Genomic DNA, 23,159 nt, shown 5'->3' with positions numbered 1-23,159 from the left:
TGGTTGAAGTGCTATAACAAAATATCACAGGCTAAGTGGCTTAAACAATACAAATTTCTCACAGCTGTGGAATATCTTACAGTCTAAGATCAGGGTGTCCACAGATTTGGTTCCTAGTGAGGACCTGCTTCTTGGCTTATAGACAGTGACCTTCTTGATAATGGGCTCTCTTGGCCTTTCCTTGGTGCAGGTGCATGGAGAAAGAGAACTCTCTTTGTCTGCCTTTAGTAAGGGCACTAATCCCATCAGGTGGGCCTCACCCTAATGACCTCATCTAAACCTGCCCCCTTCTCCCTCCCATCCCTGAATGTCCCATCTCCAGATATCACACCAGGCATTGGGCTTCAATATATGAATTTTAAGGACACACACACATTTAATCCATGACATCTGCCTTTATCAATTTAGTAGGTTTTAGGGGCGTGTGGGTGGCTCAGTTGGTTAAGTGCCTGACTCTTGTTTTCAGCTCAGGTAAGGATCTCAGGGTTGTGAGATTGAGCCCCATATCAGCTCTGCCCTGGGTGTGGAGCCTGCTTAAGGTTCTCTCTCTCTCTTTCTGCCCCTCTCCTCCCCCCTCCCAAAAATCAGTATGTTTTACCCTACACAGAAACTTAGTGGAGCTGAGGGTCCTTTCCAGATTTAAGGTGAAGAAAGAAAAAGTTATAGCTTTATCTCTTTTCTGTTATGATAACAACCTTTTGTCATTCAGTCCTTAAACATTTATGGTACATTTAGTTACCAGGCATTGAGTTAGGTTCTAGGGATGTGGAGATATTTCAGACATGGCCAATACCTATAGATGGCTGTGATTTTAAAAAAAGAAGAAGAAAAGAGTCAAATTTCATACAAATACACCTGGCAGAGTACTATGATAGGAGTCAGTGTAGGACAGAGTAGGGTCCCAACAAAAGAAATTGTTAATTCTGCCTGATGATATAGGGAGGGGATCCCATCCAAGTAGCTGTAAGCAGAAGTGGGTTGGTGTTCAGAAGTTGGGCATAGAGCATATAGGCATTCAACTGAGGGATTAGTGTGGGCAGATTTACGTAGCTCTGAAATGAACGTGGGTGTGTGGGAAAAGCAAACCTTTCAGCTGATTGGAGCCCAGGTTTTAGGTGAGTGCTTAGTTGTTGATGAAGCTGGATATGTAAGTGTATTTAAGATGATGCTGGATATCTAGAATTGTAGCCACCCCTCCATGCTGAACAGCATGGGGCCTTATGTTTTAGGCATTAGGGAACCATCAAAGAATATTCACCTTGGGAATAACATTGACTTACGCATCTTAGAAAGATACTTAGGCAGAGTATGAACAATAAACTTAGACATTCATGTTATGTTTTATTTCCGTGGGTTTCAACTTTTGTCAAACATCTTTTGAGTAGCACTGTGACAGAGGTCTAGAAGTTCATTTATGAGAAAGTGAAGGAGAGACGTGAATTCCTTTGCTCAGCACCTCTGCTTTAAACGTTGATCTAAAGAAGATTGAGATCACTGGCCATTCCATCCCAGGGACCTTACACCCACCTGGAGAAGGTGACCAGCAAAACGCGCTGAAAACTGCCCTTAGGTTTGACTGCTTTGACCTCATAGTGTCAAGTGATATATCTTAGATGAGGAAATACAGTGCTGCCCCAAGAAATATAGCTTTTTTTTTTTTTTTTTTGAGAAGTTTGATCTTCCTGAGTCAGTTTTCTCATCTGTAATATTGGAGTTAATACTTCCTGGCCTACAGAATATAATCAGTTCTGCTATAATTATTTTGAAACCATTAATTTGTTTTAATATTGGTGTATTAGGGAACATTTTCATCACAAAATGTATTTTGTTTGGAGTTGTGTGGGCTTTTGACTGCAAGAAACATTGGGTAAATATAGAAAATGATACCCAGCTGAACTGGGCTGTGTAGGAATATGCAGGTCACACTCACAGTTCAGACATCCACCACCTACTTCAGTTCTTTGGGCCATTAGCCACACCCATCCACATCCCCACAGCTGGTGTTAAAACTGTCCCTCTGATTTCAGGTGACCCTCCTCCTACCACATCTCAATAACTCATCACCTGCAGCCTGTCTGATGCTCATTTCCACAAGCAAACTTGAGGTGTTTTCAAGGTCAAGTTTCATAGAATTCCATACCTATTCATTGTAGTACCTAATATATTTCTTAATCAATACATATAAAACTGTGTACTATTTTTATTAGATTCCTCTATGTCACTGACAAGTTTGTGAGTGTTGCACCCCTAGCCTGACTTTGCTCCACAAGTCTTGTGGTTTTATTGTGTTTCTTCGCATAGGAGGCTGATTTGGGGGAATGCCGTGTTGAGTTATAGCAGAACTGACTATTGTGTGAACATTGAATATAAAAATGCACATGATCAGATTCTCGGTACAGTATTTACACACTGTGGGCACAAACGCTGACTGATTTTCTCTCATTCATGAAGCTGTTTATTGGAGGCCAGATCAGATGGGAACAGTGTTCACTTGGCATTCTTATGGGTCACACCTCATCATCAGCCGAGGGACAGGATTGTCAGTGATGAGCTGACTCCTTCTACCAGTGCATCCTGGTAGGGTGTGTGCTAGTTAGTACTTAAGGTTGGTTTTTTTGTTGCTGTTTTTTAAGATTTTATTTATTTGACAGAGAGAGAGAGATCACAAGTAGGCAGAGCAGCTGACAAGGGGAGAGGGAGAAGCAGGTTCCCCACTGAGCAAAAAGCCTGATGTGGGACTCCATCCCAGTACCCTGAGATCATGACCTGAGGTGAAAGAAGGTTGTGCTCCTTCCTGTGTGTTTGCTGTTCCTGTTCACCACCCTGGCAGTGGCCCTTAGTTTCAGTCTCTTGTTGGTTGGTTCTGTCACGGCTGGTCATGAGCTGGTTAGCACCCACTTCTCAGAAGCTTGCACCCAGCTTTTCTGAGTCCCTTCTCCAAGCTTCCAGATCCAAATTACCTCCATCTCTTCTGTTTCTTCCCTAGGGGTGGTGTTAGTTTTGTTTGGTTTTCATTTCTGTGTTACCATGGTTTTCCTTGTTCACCTTTTCAGTCCCACTGCGCCTGCTTAACTAATTCCTTACATTACATTCTCTCTGGTAAGATATTTGGTGTGGGTTTTGCTTTTGTCCCCAAGATACTGGCTGATCTAGGATAGAAGATTTGCTGATTGCAGTGTTAGGAAGAGAAGGGATATAAGAACAAAAGATAGGACAGCTGGCTGATGACTGGGATTTGATTGGCCTGACAGAGAAGCCACAGTCCAGTGCTCCTCTGACTCAGGTGCCTGACTAGTGCCTCTGAATCAGAACTCAGACTCAGAAACTTCTGCTCTGCCATTTACTAGCTGTTTCTTCAATAGTTCATTTAATCCCTTTAAATCTGAATTTCTTCATCTGTAAACAATGGGATAATAGTATCAGTGGCTTGTGGTCAGGACAGAATGAGAAGATGCTTAGGAAGTGCTTAGGGCCGTGGCTGGCACGTGAATAAACTCTCAGTTAAGGGCTTCCCATTTCCATGCTGCCGCTGCTTATGTGGTCACCCTGGGGAGTGCCTCCTGACGTCAGTGACTGCAGTTACTCAAGTCCTTTTGTTTTGAAAGGCATCCAGAGGAGCATTTCATAACCCATATTTTCAGTGTTGAAGCATAAGTGACCATCCCTTGTCCTTTTACCTGCAGGTAACTTACTGACTATGAAAAGGAGTGACTCACCTTTTTGAAGTTCATTTTAAGGAGAAAGCTTCCTTTGATGGCTTGAGTTTAGAATGGTTAGTTGCTTTGCAGGGGAGTTGCAGCTCCCTTAGTAAAAAAAGCAGCTAGTGACTGTGTCCCAGGGCTGTGTCCCACAGATTAGATGTTGAAATGTACTATGGCCTTGAAGACATGATGCAGCAATGCTGAAGATGTCCTGATACCATTCTGATAAAAAGAGGATACTTCCAAGGTACTTAGGTGGCTCAGTCCGTTAAGCGTCTGCTTTTAGCTCAGGTCATGATCTCAGTGTCCTGGGATCGAACCCCACATCTGGCTTTTTGCTCAGTGTGGGAAGTCTGTCCTTCTGCCTCTGACTCTCGCCCTGCTCATGCTTTCTCTCTCTCTCAAAGAAATAAATAAAATCTTAAAAAAAAAACAAAACAAAAAACTTCCACAACCCCCTCACGCAGCGAAAAGTCCCTCCATGGAGTTAATGTGGGACATCCCATTTGAATAATGGGTATGAATTTGTTCTGTAACATTTGGATGCATAAATGTTGTATTTCCTCATTGTTGAAAGCTCAAATTGATCTAAACTTCTACTTGCCAAAGTCATAGATGTCCAACACCAATTATTTTATTGGAGTGGAGATCTTCCTAAGGTATTATGTGAGTTCTGGATGCCTTACACAATCTGACATTTTGTGAAAATGTCCTTGTTCTTATTTGTATTGGTTGTCACTGACTCATTATAGTAATGATCCATTTTATCTTTTAAAAACAATGTATTTATTTTAGAGAGCATGGGGGGAGGGGCAGAGGGAGCCAGAAACTCAAGTAGACTCTACAATGAGCGTGGAGCCCAAGTTGGGGTTCAGTCCCATGACCCTGAGATCATGACCTGAGCCAAAACCAAGAGTCAGACTGTGACTTGTGACTGCACCACCCAGGCACCCCAACACGATCCATTTTAAGTTTTTTTTTTTTTTTTTTTTTTTTTGTAAACAGAGAGGGATCACAAGTAGGCAGAGAGGCAGGCAGAGAGAGAGAGGGAAGCAGGCTGCCCGCCAAGCAGAGAACCCAATGTGGGGCTCGGTCCCAGGACCCTGAGATCATGACCTGAGCCAAAGGCAGAGGCTTAACCCACTGAGCCACCCAGGCGCTCCCCATTTTAAGTTTTAATTTTTAATTAAAAAAGAATTTTTTATTAACATATAATGTATTATTAGCCCCAGGGGTACAGGTCTGTGAATTGCCAGGTTTACACTTCACAGTATTCACCATAGCACATATTTTCCCCAATGTCCATAACCCAACCACCCTCTCCCTGTCCCCCTCCCCCTGGCAACCCTCAGTTTGTTTTGTGAGATTAAGAGTCTCTTATGGTTTGTCTTCCTTCTGATCCCATCTTGTTTCATTTAAGGTGAGTTAGACATAGCCATCATTCATCAAGGTGCTAAGTAACAATTTGGTTAGCCTTTCTAGGTACCACATAGTCTCATTTGGAAGATGTCTTTGGGCATACTGTTTGCCTTCTCATTCAGAGGAAGACTAACCAGGGCGCCTGGGTGGCTCAGTGGGTTGAGCCTCTGCCTTCAGCTCAGGTCATGGTCTCAGGGTCCTGGGATCAAGTCCTGCATCGGGCTCTCTGCTCGGCAGGGAGCCTGCTTCCTCCTCTCTCTCTCTCTGCTTGCCTCTCTGCCTGCTTGTGATCTCTCTCTGTCAAATAAATAAATAAAAATCTTAAAAAAAAAAAAAAAAAAGGAAGACTAACCTTCCTCTCTTCCCTTGACACCTGCTGCCCCTTTCAAGCCCAAAGTAAGACCCTAGAAGTCAGATCACAGAGACATAGCTATATTCTTATAATGGAACAAAATAACTGCTCATGATTTTGCTTCTTACAGCTATGAATAGAATTCAGATTATTAACTCAATAAAAATTGTGCCATAGTACTATATGCCAGAAACCATGCTCAAAAGACTTTTGCATTCACTGCCTTTAAACCTTGATAATTCTGCTTGGCACTGACCTTGTTCAAAAAATGATGAAACTGAGACTCCAAGAATGTAACTGTTATACCCAAGAACATCCCACTGGTGAATGTTGAGATCATATTAAAGGGTTGTTTTTAATATCTCAGACTTTAGTACATATTTCTTTATAGGAAACCTGAAAAAAAAAAAGGTGATTTGATGATTGACTCAGAATGAGTGAGAAAAGGTGTTTGGCTAGCCATTTGAAGGAGAGCTGTGTACATTGGAATTGAATTGATACTTTGGAGTACTCAGCGTTAAGTGTTTTTGCATTTTGCCTTTAAGGAGTAAAATAAGGTGCATGTAAATATAGATGAGCTTGTGACTGTAGCTGAATGATGAGCCTGACATGAAGGTGGTCTCCTGCAGGAAGCATGCTTTTGTTAACATTAATGTCTCAATGGCATGCTTTTGATTTCTGGGCCAGACCATGTCTGTATGGTTACATTTTGGTATGTTGGCATTTGTACATTGTTGGCCTGGAGCTGTTAAATATGAGAATGACTGGTTATGAGGATGTAAGTAACCACATTGTGGTTTAGTGACCTTTTCTGTCTTTCTCCTTGGTACACAAACTGCAGTTTATTCTTTTAGAGCACCTGGCAGAGAGAAACATGGGCTCATAAGTAGGAAATGAATGTACATTTTTAAATGGAAGAAGAATTCATCTTACAAAAAAAAATTTCCACCATTGTGTGCCTTAAATAATGAGCTTCTTTAAAAGCATTTAGATTTATCCATACAACACACATTAACTGAAAGCTTACTCTGTGTCAGGCACAGTTCTAAGTGCTTGGGTCCTGTTGTGGGACAAATTAAGATTCCTACATTTGGAGATGTTACAGTGTTCTGAGGGAAATTAGGCCATTGGTATTATGTAAAATGTGTGCAAATATATACACACACACACACAAAGAAGAAGTAAGATAAGTGTTGTGGATAAAGGAGAATTCGAAGGAGAATTCGATGAGGGACATTGGAAGTCAGGGGGAGGGACATTGAGTTATTAAATATAGTGGTCAAAAGGATCAGATTTACTTGAACTTAGGAAAATGGATATTGCTGAAAGTTTGAATACAATTCAATGAAGAGTTTGTGTGATAGGTTTAATGCTAGGCCTAATTACTTGACCTGTAATTTCTGTACAGTGAAAACTGATGATGGCAAAACAAATTCATTGTTTCAAGTAAAGCTATGCCAGTCTTGTTTTTCTTCTGTCTATGACAATCCATGGAAATTAATGGGCATGGTTTCTCCACAGATATATTAGATGTAGAAATAAACATTAGTTTTTATAATATATTGTGATTTAGGCAGCTTCTGATTTAATACATTTAATTAATTTGAAAGATTTGGAATAAATTTACCAATATGCTGGCTGTAATGCTGTACATAGCACATCTAGAAATTAATTGTTCTCATAAATTAATGGTTGTTTCTTTATTTTTATTATTTCTCAAGTAGATTCCTAGGGGCAGTTTTTCAAGAGACTAACACATACTTCCTTTTAAATGGTGAGTGGGAAAAATCTATTAAATTCATATCTGGGCAAATGTAGGTAAGCAGCTGTGGGATTAAGTTTGCAAATTTAATTTGAATTCAATTTCTCAACTTTTCTCTCACCTGCATTGCCAAAAGGGACCCATTTTCAACAACCTTTGAAAAATCTCACAGTCAGTATTCAACTAGTGTTAGAATTGATCCATCAAATATATTTTTTGGAGCATTTCATCCTTTTCACAAAAGTTCTTATTTTTGCATTAGAAAATTTTATGCAATTTTTGGGCAGTCATCAATCCATACAAATCAAAGTTCCATTCTAGCATTACCATTTTAAAGGATTTGGTTTCACACAACTGTTAATTTTTTAAGTTTCTTTCTTTTTTTTTTTTTAATGGAAGTAGGAAGTATTTGTATTGACCACCAAAAAAACTCTGTAAAAGAGTCCAAAAATGCTTTTGAAAATTGCTTTCTAGTTCTTCATTATTGTGTAGAGTTTGACTATTTGTGTGGAAAGAAGAGAAGAGAGCAATGAAATCAGAACTCTGCTCCTTCCTTTGGTCCAAAAAGAACTCAAGCTGCCCTCAGCCCCGGCATATCCAATCTACCACACACTCCTACATAAGAAATCCTATTTGGAACATACACGTGTGTGTTCACACCCACTCGGCGCCCCCACTCTAAGGGGTGTGAAAAGGGAAAAGGAACTGATGTCCACTGAGGAACTGCCTGGAGGCAGATGCTGTGCTCGCCCTAGTGACGATAATGATCACAATGACACAGTGATCTTTGCATACAGTCTTGTGACATGGCCACGTGTAATCCACTTTGAATCCTTTGAGGTGGGTGGCTGATATTATCCCCATCTTACAGATGAGGAAAGAGAGGCATGGAGAGCCCAAGTCTGCCCAAAGAGAGGAGTTTTAACTAGTTTGGCTGGGTTTCCAATTGCACTTTCTCCCTGCAAGTGAAGGGAGATAGATGTTAATGGAGGTGTGGAAATGTTTCTTGCTCCTTCCTGTGTCCAGGAAATGCTCCCTGTGACTTAGAAAAAACGTGCTGTTATTATCCTGTCATGACTCATTTACTGTCTCCTTTCTTTCACGTGGCACTTGGCATTTTCTGATAGTACAATATACATTTATTTGTTGAGGGACTTTTTTAATGGTGTCTGTACATATGTTTAATTTACTGCTAGTCGTCAGCCCCTAGAACAATACCTGGCCTGTAGAAGGCATTAAATAAATATTTCCCTGATGGACCTATGAATCCCCTCGACTCTTTCTATTTCAGACTGCTTAAGCAAGTCTGAAATAGACCCGTGGCTATGAAGCCTTATCAGGTTTACAACATGATTTTTTAACTCGGAACTCCTTTTGACCACCATGAAATTCAGTTGGGATGCCCTTGTGTATTGAAGACTGTTCTTACAGTCCCTGAAATGCTGAGGAAAGCCAGGTTGAAAAGCCCTCAGTTTGTCTATAAAACTAATCAGAAGACTCAGATTTATTCAGTTCTCCTCTCTGTGAAAATCAGTCATCTTGAGAATCAGAGAAAAGCGAACTGGCAAATTTATTTCAATAAAGACTGAATGTAGAGATCCAATACAAACTGTCTGATAGTGCCACAAAAAACCTGCAAAAGAATGCCACAGCATCAAAACCAGGTCTCTGTCTTTCTCTTCCTAGGAAATCTTGAACCTAATAGTAAGTTTGCTTTGAGAAAAGAAGAGAAAACATAAAAGGCATTTGTGTCCAAGGCTAGCTGGTATGCTTCTTGGGGCCCTTCTGGGTTAGAGTAGTGTAGTTCAGGGACCTAAGCTCGAGTGAGGTGTCTGCTTTGTCTTATTTTCTGCTGCTGAGATGATCTCCAAACTCTTGCCTTAAAACTTTGATCAGACGATACAAACCATTGATCTGTCAGCTGTGTCTGGCACCAGGCCTATTTTGTCTGACCTGGATGTGTTTTACATTTGTTTGCCAACGTTTCAAAATTGGAATTTCACATTAAATTTCTATTTCCATGTCTCTTAAACTATCAGAAGACTCCATGCTGTTATGGCAGAACATTGGGCTAAAGTGGAACAGTGGGTGCCCCTTTGATAGGGCCTGGACTCCCCAGTTTTTCCCAATCCTGCCCCCCCCCTAGGTACACCCACACTCTCTTTCTCCCCTCAATTATTTGTCTGGTTCTGACATGGTTTAGGCAACGATTCAAGATGGGCTTTGAAAAACTAAAGTCTTGGTGGCTCCCTTGTGCCTTTGCTCTTTCCTGAAAGAGCTGTGAATCTGCAAATCCTGAGTTTCACTGGGGTGACCAAACTGGCCACAGCCCTTGGGAAAGGCTCAGAGAGCTGATCTGGGGACTGGCTTGTTTGTCTGTTTCTACTAAAATGGGAATATTTGGTTCATTGTCTGTGAGATCAAAGAAGATAGATTGTAGCCTTCTCCTCCTTTCTGAGCTTTTTCCCATCAGGAGGAGGCTCAGTGGAAACTCTCAGTAGACCTTCATCATGCTGTGCTAATAACTAGAGCCAGCAGCAGCTATCATGTCTCTGTGGCGGGCTAAGCACATCGACAGTTCTCTTTTTGCCCTCCCACTCCTTTTGATTTTCAACAGTCTTCTCCTTTTGCAGCCCATTTTAGTTGGCTTTTATGTGACCCAGTGGATAGAAACCTTAATGTCAGCGCCATTAAATCAGTACCTACAAAAAAAATCTGGAAATGCTAAACCCTGGCAGGAAGTATGTTCCAATTAGTACTGATAAAAGTACAGTGAGCTGAAAACAACAGTGACTTCAGCAAAGTAGGAAAGAGGGAGTGCAGCTCTTCCGGCTCACTTGGAAAATGCAAGGGAGCCCAAGAATTCATCTCCTTTGTTAATTTGCAACTATTTCTATAAGATACTTTTCCATGTTTTTTTTAATGTTTGGGTTTTTTTTGTTTTGTTTTTTTGTTTTGTTTTGTTTTGTTTTGTTTTGGTTTTGGTTTTTGGGTTTTGTGTGTGGAGGGGGGCTTTGTGGGCTTTTTTTTTTTTTTTTTTAAATTTAGTTCACCCGCTGAAATGGACTGTGAACGTTCTGTTGCTAGAATGGAGCTTTTGGATTCTTGGGCTCTTATATTTGTGTGGCTGTGTGTGCATACCCTTGGCATGCAAGAGGGATTGGAATGTAATTGCTGTCTTCTAGCTGTATTTCTTTGAGATGCCATCAGGTTTGCATTCTAGGTCCACTGTACTGTCAGAGGAATTGTGGGCCTGTGTTAGGAAAATTCATACCAACTTCCATGAGCTTCAAGGAGATATAATTTGATCGGTTATGTTTAGACCAGATCTGAGCCTCATGTGGGTATAATAGCCTTGGAAAACTTCCATGTACTAGAAATGTATTGTTGTTAAGTGTGAAAAAAGCCATTAACTTTAAAATGCTGTTCTCCATTTTACCCAGCTAATGTCTGCTTATTCTTGAAGACTTTATTCAAGAAGCCTTTAGAGCTCCCGCCCCCCTTCCTCATCTGAACTTGGGTGTGCCTTCTCTTTCCTCCCAGAACGTCATCTGTAATGCTCTAATGCGTTATCTTATGATCAATGCTCTGTGTCTACCATATTCCAGGCAGTGTCTCCTTGAAAGAGTGTCTGTTTTGTTCACTTTTTTTGCCCTCAGTGCTTAGCACATAATAGGGGCTCAGTATATGATGAATGAATAAATGAGTGAATGGATAATTAGATGAATGGGTAGATGAATAAATTCATTTTTTAGTGATTGCTGAGTTAGTATCATTTCTGCATTTTATATATGATTGGACTAAAACACATCTTCTAATATATCTTTGCTTGTCACTTTGCTGTCATTTTAGGGATTTGCATATCCTGATTTTAGGTTCTAATATATGGTATGTTTTACGTCAACATAAACATGAGCCATTTTGTTTCAAATTGCTAACTGAAGGGGTATGTGAAAAATAGGCAATGTGTGGGGTGCCTGGGAGGCTCAGTCAGTTAAACGTTTGCCTTCAGCTCAGGTCATGATCCCAGGGTCCTGGGATTGAACCGTGTATCCAGCTCCCTGCTCTGCTTGTGTCTCTCCCTCTGCTGTTCTCCCTGTTTGTACTCTCTCTCTTTCTCTCAAATCAATAAATTTTTAAAAAATCTAAAAAAAGAAAAATATGCAATGTGGAAAGAAGGGACTTGGCCCTAAAGGAAGTGAGGGTAAAATGGAAACATTTCCTAAGATATTGACAGCTTTGGCTACAACAGTATTGAGGAATCTTGGCAGAAGTTTTTACCTCTAGGCCACTTCTCCTAAAAGGAGAAAGATGCATATTTGCAACTTCTTCACTGATCAGCAGTGTTTGAATAGGAGGTAACAAAGGCACCTCACTCCGTCTTTGAATCCCTGGGTTTCATCCACTTCATGGACCGCTTTTCTACTGCATTTTTACAAATTCAAATTTGAATACCTTTGGAGGAGGCCTGACTCCTGGGGAACCAGACATTTGTGGTAGCTGTCCAAAACCTGACGATGCTCGCTCCTTCCCCTCACTCTCTGTTTGTTAGGTTTATTCTCACCACCTCTGCCATGGAGGTTTAAGGATTGCCCAGGGTTGCAGAGTTCAAGCCTCTTGCCTTTCCCTTCGCTATGACCCCATCATTCTGTAGGCACCTTGGTGATTCCCATCTCTACCAAACAACAATAAATATATAGTTTTAAAAACATAATTTGAAATGAGAGCTTTTGAGTGGAAAAAAAAAAAAACAACTTCTGAAATAAAAGACCTTTTCTGTAAGGCATACATTTCTTGAACTGAAACTTTACAGAAAGCATGTTGCTATAGTTGATAGCATCATGCATCAGAGCTTTGTTTTCTGTGTTACTCTAAAAGCCGGGCAGCTTAAATGTAAGCCTTGAATGTGCTCAATGCAGGAGCCCTGGCTCTGGGGGCAGTACCTCTAAAAATAGTCCAGAAGGTAAAAAACCATGTTAGAAGTTTGCCTTGGCTTTTAGCACATAGAGGACACAAAGAGAGTACTGTAGTATAAATCTTCCTTTAAGCTTGTGCTATCAATGTGGAGTTTTAACTCAATTAGACTGACATTACTAGATAAAATATGGACTCTAAACATACAATAATAGGAGGTAGAATTATTTCTGTTTAATAAACAATATGTTATAGTGTATATGGAGGAAACAACTGCTAAAGCTCATGGAAAACCCCGTGATCTGCCATGACATATGTCAGATTATGGGTTTGGAAGGAATAATAAGATTTCATTCATTCATTCATCTGTTATTCATAAAACATGTGATTCTTCCTCTTACTATTTAGTAATCCTTAATTATCCTAGCCAGATTAGGAATGCTGAAGGTTATGACTTCCAGAGAAGTTGTTTCTATTTTGTCTTTAATAACTCATGCAAAAAAACAAAAACCAAAATACCCCCACAAACCATGTGGTACCATGTCCTGACACTATAGAAAAATGGAGTGCATGCTTATTACCTCCTTTAGTTTGAAAGCCCTTCTTTATTTATTTGGAAAACCCATCACAGAAATCTTCCTCAGTGTTGCTTCTGAAAGCTGAGTTAAAAAAAAATTTTTTTAGCCTTACAGGTTCATGTTTTTTCACTACACCCTACCTCTGACATACATGTTTAATGAAAACTTGGGCAGACTATAAAATTTTCTTTTGTAAGAAAGAAAATTACCCTAGCCAATATCTACTGAACTCTACTCTACTTTCACTCTGACGAGCTCTCTAGATTACTCATTTTGAAAACCAATCCTTTGAACTAAATTTCTGATATCACTTCTGTGATATGTCACTGATAGATAGGTTATCAAGACCATGTTGGGAAACGACTTTAAAGATCCATCTAGTCTAAGGGTTTTTTTTTTTTTTAAGATTTTATTTATTCATTTGACAGACAGAGATCACAAGTAGGCAGAGAGGCAGACAGAGAGAGAGAGAGGAGGAAGCAGGCTCCCCGCTGAGCAGAGAGCCCGATGTGGGACTCGATCCCAGGACCCTGAGATCATGACCTGAGCTGAAGGCAGAGGCTTAACCCACTGAGCCACCCAGGCTCCCCTAAGGGTTGTTGTTTTTTAACCTGGTATCTATTGGTGACTATCAGAGGAAACATGAAATCTTGGAAATTGTGAGCTAAAGGGTTTGTGTGTTTGTCTGTCTGGCAGAGGGTCTGTAACTTTTAGCAGATTCTCTCAAAGTTTGGTGACTCCTAAGAAGTTAAGAATAAAGAATATATCCCTTTGTTCTCTATTTTTAACTTGAGGGTTTTTACAGCTTGCCTGGGATCCATGTTAACAGCTTTTGGGGTTTTAATCTCATAGTGTGGCACACCTCACAATGTACCACATGGCCAAAGCAAATTCCTACCTGTGATGTCTGAGCAGGGGAGCCTGCTATAATCTTTTCACCTGGCACTTGCAGTAGAATTACCTTGGACATCTTGAGCAAATCCACAGAAGCGTATGTGAAATGTCCAGAATACATTTGGACATCATTTTAATAAATTTTATACATTTTAAAGTCCATTAGAATGGCAGGACAGAGATAGGAAGTGTAGGAAAAGGATGAGTATTCTGCCATGAGGACACAGGTCTTTAGATTTAAAAGGCGGAGAGGTTTATCTTAAGTGCCAAAGAAATATGTAATCCAATCAAAGTACATAGCCGCCTGAGTGACAGTTATAGACTCTAATCTGGTTTGAAATTTAGTACTGATGTGACTAAAATCCTAGGACCCTGGTATGTGACCACTGACTTTGGTTTGAAGAACCTCATAAATAAGGCTCAGGATGTGCCATCACTTTTCCCAACCTGAGTCTAGAGTCTACTGGTCGAGATCAATAACAGTGTTTATTAACTAGAAAAGTAGTATTCATCCCTTCTAACCAGACACAGTTTTAGTTTAAATATAGAAATATTTTTAAAAGGGGGGCCTGTGTGGCTCACTCACGTGAGCATCGACACTTGCCTTTGGCTCAAGTCATGATCTCTGGGTCCTGAGTTTGAGCACTATGACTGGCTCCCTGGTCAGTGGGGAATCTACTTACCTCCCTCTCTGCCTCACTCTCTCTCTCTCTCAAATAAATAAGCCTTTTTTTTTTTTTTTAAAGAAAAATATTTAAAAGAATCATAACATGTTTTCTTGTTAAAAAGAAACCTGTGTTTATTTGGTAAAGTTTTTGTAATATGTTAAGAAAATTTCATATGGTAGAGTCACAAATCAGTCTTATAATTCTAATTTAAAATGCATAATTGAGTAATTGATTTAGACTTGTGCTTTTAGGTTGAAATATTACTAAATTGATCTACAGTGTTGGAATATTTAAAACAACTTGATTTGCTACATTTATAAATTTAATATATTTGATTTCCTTTAAGTACTTCAATTGTCTGACTTAAAACCTTCCTGAGTAATTAAATAAATCTCTTAAATCAAATAAATTAAATTTATAAATGAATTTTAAAATGTTTGAAGAGCTTCAAATAACTGTTTATAAATGGAGCTAAATATTCCTCTAAGTCCCTTTAGAAGCAGTTGCTAAAATTTACTAGATTATAAATAGAATTAAATTTGTAAGCTGAAATGAGAAGCTTAAGGAAAAACTAGGCTTTTAAATTTGTAACTTGAGTAAATCAAATATTTATGTTTAAAACCAAAGTACCATCAGACTAATCTTTTCTGAGCACAAAGGTCACCCTCAAGGACTCTAGAAACCTCATGTTTAATGCACACTTTTTGTTTTAAACATAGGATTGTTCTTCACTTCCACAGAGTAGTATGCATTCCTTTTTTTTCCTAGAATCATGCTGCACTCTAGATAGCTTTCCTTTCTCTTTTTTCTTTTTTAGAAATAATTCTCTATTTTAATCAGCTATGAAACAGATCCTCCCAGTGCAATTTTATCTTCCAGGTTTTTTCTAGAAGTTTTACTCCCCTTTAAGGAAGTTACATGCAGATTTATGAAAGTCACCTTAATTCCCTGTTAATACAGGAGATGGTCACAGATTACTAGACAATAGTAAGCTCTTCTCTGGTATTGCTCAATCAAGCATTGTACCTTTTTTTTTTTTTTTAAGATTTTATTTATTCATAAGAGAGAGAGAGAGGGAGGCAGAGGGAGAAGCAGGCTCCCCACGGAGCAGGAAGCCTGATGCAGGACTCGATTCTAGGTCCCCCGTATCATGACCTGAGCCCAAGGCAGCTGCTTATCTGACTCAGCCACCCAGGTGCCCTGTGATGTTTTCTTTTTACCTTTTGACTTGTTTCCATTTCTGGTTGATAGATTTTTGCTAGCAAAAATAAGTACCAGTGTGGTATTTGGGGAACAATAAAGAGTGGTGGGGATTGTGGCAATCTAAATAATGCATACTATGTGGCTGTTCGTTGCTAGGTGACTATTCCTGTGAATAATAACTTCTGATAAATTTTTGCAGGAGGCCAGAATTTTAACGTGAAATCTGTCACATGAAAAAATATTGGCAACCAGTTTTTTTTTAAAAATTTGGGAAGTGGGGCAACATCTATATCTGAGACTGAATTAGCCTGCAGGTCACTTGTTTTAGAACTTTGATCTCTAAGAACGTGCTAGAAACAGGGTTATGATCTGGATGCAATTGTCCCTTTGTCAGTCTCTGCCTGGAAAAGATGTAGACCAGTGGCATTCTAATGTCCCTGGGGTCAACTCATACCAAAACATTGGTAAATAGTGTTGTTTTTACTGAAGATTTTGAAGAACAGGGAGAGAAAAAATTTATTGTTTGTACACATACTTTCCCCACATTAAAAAATGGAGAGAAGTCACTTTTCTCACGTTGTGGCTGGAACCAGCAACGCAGGCCAGTATCTGCGTGTTAGATGCTCATAGCCCATGTTTTCTGGTTCCCTGTTGTCCACCTCAAGGTGCTGGCACTCACCTCCTTTTTGACGTTTTTTTTCCTGCTGCAGAGCTGCTACTGCTGCCCTTTCGCTAGCCCTTTGCCATATCGCTGCGCCCTGGGCCTGACTTCCAGTGTCGGCACCTGCTCCTCATCCCCTCGGCACCCCTCTGGATGCTGGAGCCTGCTCCAGAGCCCCACTGCCGTACACAGCAGGCCCTGAAGATTGGGCAACTGAGGCCTTTCTTCTTTTCTCCTCCTCACCCCACACCTCATGCAGCAGCCTGTGATGGGAGCGGCGTGTGAAAACACAGGCTCCTCCTTCCTCAGGTGGGGTGTGAGGCTTCCCACATTCCTCCGTGGGGTTACATTCCTTTGCCTCTCCTGGTGACCTGTTAATAATGACCCCTCTCTTGCTGTTCTTCCCCTCCCCCCTGTCAGCATTTTTACTGGTATATCCCTGGATTGCCTCCCACTTACATGCTGATAGCCACCTCTGCATCTACTTCTGGGGGGCAACCTTAAACTATAAAATATCCCCAGACCAAATGCCATTCCAACAAAACCAACAAAACCATGGAATTTAGTTAGCCCTTAGCAATCTGAAGGGAAAGCACGCGTTTTCCACACCGAATCCAGGAATCGGGCAGCACTAGCCTGGCCTCACTAATGGTACCTGGGTGTGAGAAATGGATGTTCTTCTCTCTGGATATTTTGATTCAGCAGTTTGAATTTTAATAAATCATACCGACCCCTGTTTTCTGACCAAATCAATTCCTAGGAGCCCCATCCCAGCTTAAGGTAGAGGATGCGGATGGTGTGGGCGAGGAGAGGGTTCACTCTGTAGGCCCCTCCACGGATGTCTTCATGCGGCTTCAAGATGTGGCTGCACTTAATGGTGTTCCGCTCGCTCACTTCTGTTTGGAGGCCCAGTAGACTCTTGGGCCTGATGGGTGTTTACGAAGTGGTTCATTATTACTCCAAAGAAGGTTTTCTATTTGCCTTGAAATCACCTTATTGGTGACTCAACTGCCCCCAGGAAGTTTGCTTCAGGAAAGACATTTAAAATTTTTAACCACTGACCAGGGAGTGGCTTACTCACCCAAAGGATGCAATCTATTCGTGCTGACATAGGCTGTCTAATGCAAACATTATAAAGTATTCATAAGCCTCCCCTTTGCCTCAAAATAGAACCCACTTCTCCATTTGGATAAGGTATTAGAGCGCTAAATGCCTCCACAGTGAATCTGCTCACTTCTGGGTTCTAATTGTCTCTCTCTTCCTTGGAGGGTGACTCTGGGACGCTCTGCTTTTCTTAGCCATCTGTCCTTTTGCATTTGCTCTCGCCTCATCTCCCTTGTCTCACTTTTCCCTCCAGCCTTGTTTACAGTTCTTTTTCTGGAGGGGTGGTTGCGGAGTTGACTTCCCAGGGAAAAAAAATTAAATATTCATGAGAAAGATAGTGTGGGCTTATGGGATCTGGAAGAAGGCAAAACTGAATATATAGTAAATGAAAAAATTTAAACATGTTAATTTTAATACTTTCACAAGCACTGGCATGTCTGTAGCCCCTTACAAGATGTAGTCGTCTTAAAGCTGGATAGCCTGTGTTATAGCTATTTTAGTCATGCATATTTTTTTCCCCTCTGTCATTAAATTAGAATATGATTACCTCCCACAGCCAAAATAGCTCCCGTGGGTACTAAGTAATATAATTTATTTCATAAATAGGATCAAAACACCTTTATTAGATGGTAGTGACTAGGGAAAAAACAGCATTTTATTAACATTTTAGTATTGACTCTGTTTTATTACATTTAATCAGAATGGGATTTTGAAAGTGACCCAGAGATGTACTCTAAAGTTTTATCTTCAGCTACCTTGCTTGAAAGATGCTTGGTTTTGTTTTTTCTTTTAACTGTGGAACCCAGACTGTGAGAGGATTCTTGTGAAAACACAAGGGCTACATGTTTAGTTTGTCTGAGATCTAGGCTCCTAGTGCTTCTTTTCTCTTGGTAGGTTCAAATGAACAGGACCACAAAGAGCCAAATGTGCAGAGCCCAGGGTGGAGGACCCATGAGGATGCGGACTTTCTTCCTGCCTCCCTGCTTTGCTTTACTTTCCGTTTTCAATAAGTATTTATTTAACACCTGAGGATATAGCACTCAGCAAAACAAAATCCCTTCCCTTGTGGGTCGGGAGGGTAAGGGGAGATAGACAATGAAAGGAAATATGGGGGTTATGACAGGGCCGAGCCCCGCCCTCACCAGGCACAGACTTTCTGGAGGTCCGTTTTGAGCACAGGCTGTGTTATGTTCACCTGACGTCTTAACCTCTGTGGTGTCAGGCGGTCACACTTGGACATTCTGTAATGGTTTTCCCTGGAGATGATAAAAATAGGATGTCAACTCGTTTCTAGTTGAGGCATAAAAGGAATTACTGTGAAATTTAGAAGAGGCATTAAAGGTCATTTAAAGAAAAAATAAAAAGCTGGCTCTGCCACTTACTGGCAGGTTGAGCATGGTCAAGTGAGCTGACTTCTGCAGCTCTGTCTGTTCTGTAAAATGATGATAATAGCACCTGCCTCCTGAGGTTGTCATAAGGATTAAATGAGTTAATATTTGTCCTGTACCTGGAAGAATTTGCCTGGCTGGCAGTAGGTGATGTACAAATGTTAGTTGTTTCGTCTGCTTTCCCGCCTGAGGCTTGGACCTTTTGTCTCTGTTGGGTTGGTTGGGCAGTTTCTGCTTAAACTCCCCTGATGAAACCCTGAACCTTCCGGAGCGCCCTTTTGAACCTTGACTTTTGTTTTGCCTGTTAACTGCCCTCCTCCATGTGAAGCCAGAGTCTCTCTTACGTGGTTTCTGTCCCGTAGTCTTTCCCCGTGGGGATTGATTCAGTTATTCTGGTCCCCTTTCCATGGCATGCTCTCCTGATATTTGAAAAGAATATGCACCTTTTGAGAGGATTTTTCACCAAGCTGAGTATCTCAGGCCCTATAATTTTCTCTCTAGAGACACGGTTTCCTAGTTCTAGTCCCATCCCCGGAGTACCGGAAGTACACATGCCAGCCGTCTTTCTGTCAGTGCAGCTATCCCAGGTGCTCTCCTCTATCTTCTCTTGACTGTTATATTATCTCTTAGAGGATGGGAGCCCAGGTGCACATAAATAACCTGCTGGATACTAGCAGTGTGGTACATGGGTAGTGAGATAGAGGAGATACTGCACTCGAACTGAAATTCTAGTGGTGGGGACAGACTATAGTCAGTTAAAGGAATGAGACCTTTCCCGATAAGGCGGGACGGGGAAAGCCTCTTTGAGGAGGTGATGCTGAGTTGAGATCTCAAGGATGAGAAGGAACCCACTATGTATCTGAGAAGGAGTGTGCCAAGTAGAGGGAAGAGCCTGTGCAAATATCCTGAGGTGGGGAGCGGCTTAGCCTTGTGATAAAGCAACAGACAGAAGGCCCATGTTGCTGGAGCGGAGGGAATGGGGGGAAAGAGGAGAGTACAGTAAGGTGAGGGTCTAGGGCTCTGCTCATCAGAGGGTATCTTGGTAATAATAGCTCTCCTCTCTTACATCAGGAAAGTTTCAAAGATTCTCAGGGTTGGAAGGGACATTTCCCAAAGCACCCAGTCTTTTTTCTCAACAGTTCTGGTACTCAACCTTCACGCAAGCCATGCTTAGGTTCTTGCAGTGCCATCTGAGGGAAATGTTTAAAAAACAAAGCAGGTGCCCAAATGTAACTGTTGCAAAAAACAAAATCTTTTTAATGGCACCAGACTTCTAGTGCCTTGTTCTCTCACATTGCTGTTCCTATATACATACTATTTTCTCCACCTGGAATTCCTTCTTCCAAGTTGTGGGCTCCTGTGCACATTCTAGAAAACCCAACTTGAAGGCACCAGTACTTCTCAGAGGCCTTCCCCACCCTTTAAATGACCCTGTCCTACAAGAGTGAGAAGAACCCTCTGCTCCTTCAGTACCCAGTCACATTTTTAGATTAGCCATGTATCACTCTTGAAACTGGGCATTTACTTCCTCATCTCCCTCCATTAGTCTTGAGCCTCTTGTAAGAAGAAGCTTCAGTTTGTGCAGCTAGGCCTAAAGATCAGTAGGGTGCTTGAAACTTAGTTGCCCGACGAGCACTTGCTGCATGATTCTTTAAAACATCCCCTCCAGGATTTGCCCAAGATGCTAGGTCTCAGTGGGAGCACAGTTTTCATTTTGGGCAATAGAATTCTTTGTTGTGTGGGGACATCTCTTGCCTTGCTCTCCTGCCCCTTCACTAAGTGACTCAGTGAATTTCCAGTTACTCCCTAGGGAACAGTAGTGGCCTCCAGTTGAGAACCACTGCTGGCCCATTAACTTATTCATTCGTGAGTTAATACTATGTGCCAAGCCCTGTGATCAGTCCACGCGTTCAGGTATCCCTGGAGCGGGAATTCATCCCTTCTCCTTCCATCCGTCTTGAGTTGTCTCTGTAGGACAGTTCTTCCTCATCATATCAAAATGTGTCTCTATAACATCTAAACATTGATTCTGGTATTATTGTCTAGTGCAATACAGAAAATATCCAATCTTTTTCTTTTGTGATAACCTTTCAGCTGTTTGAAGACATTTTTATTACCCTCTGTGCACCTACAATTTCTCCGCTCTCTAAGAGGAGCATTACTGATTTTTTTTGACCATTCCCTATGACATGAGTTTGAGCGATCTCACTCTTTGTTACGGGGTAGGAGTGTGTCAGTGCACATTTACTTTGTCCCATTATAATATTTTTACTCTGCTTTCATGTTTGGCCTTTTCCTCATTGTTTATAACTCAAGCAGTGGTAGAACTACAAGGTTTTTGTGTAAGGTGTATTTTTAAACACATTAGGTCACATAGATGTAGCCATAGTAGTCTTTGTGCAGTGATTGCCTCTTTCTAGGCTTCTAATAAGTGGCAAAATGTTTAACGCCTACTGTGTCTAGAAGGCTATGTTGAGCAACACAGAGAACAAAGAGAAATGTGAAACATTCCTGTTGTCAAAGAGCTAATGAACTCAGAGCACTTGACAAATATGAGAAAGTTGAAACCAGTGGTATGCCAGTAAATGTTGAACAGTTGTCTCAGTGGGCTGGGAGTGGAGAGAGAGCTCTGATTGGCGTTTGCTGATTCCTGTGGTGTAAATTCTCCCACCGTGACTGATTGCATGCTACCCACACGATGTCACTGCGTGCGGAGTTGGAAGGAGATGTGTGGTAATCCTCCATTTTATAGTACTTCCTCCCCACATACATCACAGACCTAAGTAACCTCAGGAACACAGATGATGGTAAAATGTGATATAACCAGTTGGGAAGTGTTGTGCTTTGAGTGTAGTACCTTTGTTTTTAATAAAACTTACTTAATTATACTTTTATGAAATTGAATTTTTAAAAATGGCTGTGTTTAACAACCCCCTCTCAGAATCCCTGAAAATTTAACACTTGGTTCTCACAAGCTGAAATGAACGGGCTTTAGCCCAGTACTGGGAATTCAGTTTATGACATAGTATGGTGCGCCATCAGACACATGTGCAAAATAAATGGTTTGGAAATTCAGATAAGAAAATAATCCATGCATTATATACTGAAGTAATCCAGGAAGATTTTCCTGGAGGAGGAGGTGGGGCTTGAAGAAGGCACAGGATTTGGGTCAAGGAGGAGAAGGGAGAGAACCATAATGGCTTTGTGGTGTAGATGAATATTAATGACGTCTTAGTGACAGTAATATAACAAACAGTAGTTCTTGAGGCCTACTCGGTTCCAGGCCTTGAACTAAGGACTGAAGTGTATAGCTCAATGTAACTGTCTTAGAAAACCAAGAAGCAGAGCATACGGTAGCCCCCTTTTAAAATGAGGGAAGTGAGACTTAGCTCCAGAAATATGGCTAAAGTCACGCAGCCGGTAGCACTTATTTTGCTTCCTGTGCGCATCTTGCCTGAGACTGATTTCAGACATGTTTAGTAGAGGGGACCATGCCTGTGACCTTCCTCCGGCTTGTCAACTTGTCTGGAGACACCAACGTTCATAGTTACGGAAGCCCACTTAGTGGTTTCAGGTCCTCTTTACACTTAAACTTTCCCGTGCATCTTTCCCTGATGGACAGACCACCAAATGATGCTTTTCCACAGATGGCACTGGTCTTTTGTGGGGGACATAGGGGACACATGGCGGAAGACAGAACACCCAGGTGACATTGGCTTCCTGAAAAGTGAAATTGGTCACAGAACTGTAAGTGCAGAGACAGGCCTAACCACAAGCCCATCTGGACTTGGGGATTTACATGATACTTATTGCTCCATTTCTCCTCTGTGATGGCTCCATTTTAGGTAGGTCTCCCCTCAGCAGGGCCAGATGCCTGTCCATGGTTTGCACTTACATTCTCACCACTCAGGTAGAAATATAAAGGCAACTCTTGATTCACAGGCTGAAGAAGAGTTTTAGCCATTCCTCAGAGGGAGATGAAGATGCTGTTAGCAGCAGTTGTAATGCATTTTGTGAAGAAGAGAAAGAAATACGGGACAGAGGAAGAAATAGTCATAGAGGAAAATATGACACAATGAACATAGAAATCAGAAATTGTATGGTAAAGACTAATGAAGAACATGGATCATCCAAATCCCTTAATTACAACATACAGAGAATACACATTTATATACCAGTATGTGGGACACATACAACAGTCACAGAACACAGAACCAGTAGAAGTAGGCAGACTCTGCCCAGGAGGGTCCTATATATTCAACGTTTTTGGAGCATCTACTTGCTACGGTGCCTGCTCCTATCATAATTCTCTGTTTTTTTGGTCTTTATGCTTAGCTAGAGAACAATAACCTGCATGTGTTTGAAGTGTAGGAGTTAGATTAGGCATAACATACACGCCTGTGAAACCATCACCACATCTAGAAAACAAAACATTTCCATCACCTCCAGAAGTTTTCTAGTGCCCATTTGTTATGGTGCTTAGTGCCCATGGTGCCCTTTATTCCCTTGCCAGGA

Source organism: Lontra canadensis, unplaced genomic scaffold, assembly GCF_010015895.1.
Source record: "Lontra canadensis isolate GAN:19392208 unplaced genomic scaffold, GSC_riverotter_1.0 scaffold19, whole genome shotgun sequence".
NCBI classification, from domain to species: Eukaryota; Metazoa; Chordata; class Mammalia; order Carnivora; family Mustelidae; genus Lontra; species Lontra canadensis.
Note: the sequence above shows the minus strand (reverse complement) of the source record.